The 2281-nt window shown below is 50.9% G+C and overlaps 1 long non-coding RNA gene across 1 annotated transcript; it reads left to right on the top strand.

Annotated features, from left to right (window-relative positions):
• Positions 1-282: 282 nt before the first annotated feature.
• Positions 283-1692, top strand: LOC139074708 (uncharacterized). The gene is made up of 2 exons (XR_011524373.1): positions 283-780; positions 1057-1692. It is a non-coding gene; the product is annotated as an uncharacterized lncRNA (long non-coding RNA).
• The last annotated feature ends 589 nt before the right edge of the window (positions 1693-2281 follow it).

Below are 2281 nucleotides of genomic sequence, written 5' to 3'. Positions count from 1 at the left end.
CCTCACACACTTTTGGACCGAGCCAGACTCCAGAGAAGGGAACAGGTAGATCTTAATTTAGAGAGACCGTCTCTAGGACAAGGATCAGCAAGGAAAACTTCGGTCACCCCGGCGCCACAAGAGCTGGTCGCCGACCAGCGCGGCAGAGCGTGAGGCTAGGGACTCCCAAGTCTCGGCACCGCCCCCTCCACCGCCCAGTCGCGCCTCGCCCCGCCCCCCGGTGGAGCCGCGCTCGCTAATTGGCCAGCGGAGCCCTCGCGCCCCGCCCCAGGCTCTGCTCGACCCCGCCTCCACGCGGAGGGCGGCTACTGCGCAGACGCCGACGGTGCGCTCTCCCCTCGCGTCTACCCGGGTCCTCCGGACCACCGAGCCCTGCTCCTAGAGGAGCCCAGGAAGAGGCACCTACGTCTCGCGTCCTGCGGTGCCCACCGAGCCGCCACCCGGAAGTGCATACGTCTCCCGGGTTCTTAGCGTGTTTGTTGGAATGTCTGCCGTTTCTTTTTCATTCACCCCCACAGACGATTCTTCCGTGCCTGCCGTTTGGCAGAGATGAACAGTTCCCTGTCCACGTAAAGGATTGTAAGACTGGGTGGTGAGTGCTGTGCGTCCCAGGAGCTGGAGGCGCGGGGCCGGAGAGAAGCAAGCTGTCCCAGAGGGGTGCGCTCGAGTGGCTGGTGGGCGGAGATCTCCGGTTGGAGAGCACTCCTCGTAGAAGGGTGGCAGTCATGAACACGTCTCCGCCTGCAGGGTGCGTGGGTGCCTGCCGGTGACGCTGGAAAGGTAAGCAGGGGCGACCCTGAGGGGCTTGTGTGCATGATAAGAAATTTAACCAATGTCCTGAGTAGCTTAGACGGTGTTGTAATCCGGATGTATGAACTCTGATTTGCACTTTAAAATACAACTGGCAGCCGGGCAGAGTTGGAGGAGGGGAAAAATGGAGGCGGGGGTGGCCTGACATGGTAGATTTTTCGTTAGCAGTCTTGTGTCTTCCACTAAGATGTAACTCCCATGAGAGAAAGACTATCTGTGTCTGCTTCGTTCATTTCTCTAACTCAGCGCTTGGAAGAGTGACTGGCACACGGTAGGCCCTTATCAGACCTTTCGTGGATGAATGAATGAATCGGTTTGCCTCGATAGCACTTCCTAACTGACTGGACAGTAGATGAAGTGGGAAATAGAAGAGAGCGATCGCCGAAGATTGGAAGAACACAGATAGTGGACACCTGTTCAGTGGGTGTTTGCTGAGCACCTCTCCTGGGCTGACCACGACAAGATGCTGTAGGGCACCAGTCCAGGACAGGCTCCAACTTCTGGTGTAGTTAAGGGAAGGGCTCTGGGCCCAGAATCCAATAACAAGGACCAGTTGTCCGTTTCAGTCCCACCAACAAAAAATGTCAGTTTCCTTTCTGCCTACTCACATGACCACATTTGAGAAGTACACGCTTTTTTCCTTTGTGTTGAACATTCCCGTCCACGTGAGTAGAATCCATATGACTGCGACTTTAAGGCTGGTTTTTATTTCATTATATTGATGTATCATCATTTAATAAAACCATTCCCAGGCATTTTTGTTGTTTTTACCTTCACAGATATCCTGGAATGAGTATCTTCATTTCTTCCTTTTCATTTTTTTTTTTTTTTTGCTTTTGTTGACTCTTTCCATAGGTGTAGATTACTAGTCAAATAACATTACATCTTGTAGCTCTTACCACACGTTGCCTCATTGCTTTCCAAAAAGTTAATAATGCCAACAGCAATATCCAGTTATGCAACAGTTACAAATTGATTATCTACTGGTGCCAGGCACTGAGTTAGTGCTGGGGGCATAATATGAGTGAAATAGACACAGAGCCTGCCTTTTTGTAGCTTCCAGTCTAGTCCGGGAGGGTGGCATGAATCACGTCATCATACAAGTGGAGAATGACAGACTGACAAATAGTGTGAATGAAAAATACCAGCCACTAGCCAAGAGGCTGAAGCCAGTTTTACAATTTCAGCAGCACTGGTGGTAGTATGGGGGGTTCATTTTAAATTTTACTAGTGTGCTCCCTGAGAAATGGTTTCTCAGGATTGCTTTGCTTGTTTTGGTTTCAAATTGACCTGAATTGTACCTTCCTGGTTCACCTGCTGCTTAAGGGCAGTGCTCTGTTGTAAATCAACAAAAACTTTACAAATTTAGGCCTCGGTTTTTAAAAGATGTGTAGCTGGAGTCTACTTATGAACTTGTCCTATCCTTTCCTTGGGTTTGCTCTTCAACGCGCTCCCCCTCTCCTCTGAGCGC

This window comes from Equus przewalskii, chromosome 12 (genome assembly GCF_037783145.1).
Source record: "Equus przewalskii isolate Varuska chromosome 12, EquPr2, whole genome shotgun sequence".
NCBI classification, from domain to species: Eukaryota; Metazoa; Chordata; class Mammalia; order Perissodactyla; family Equidae; genus Equus; species Equus przewalskii.
This window is presented reverse-complemented; position numbering and strand designations above follow the sequence as displayed.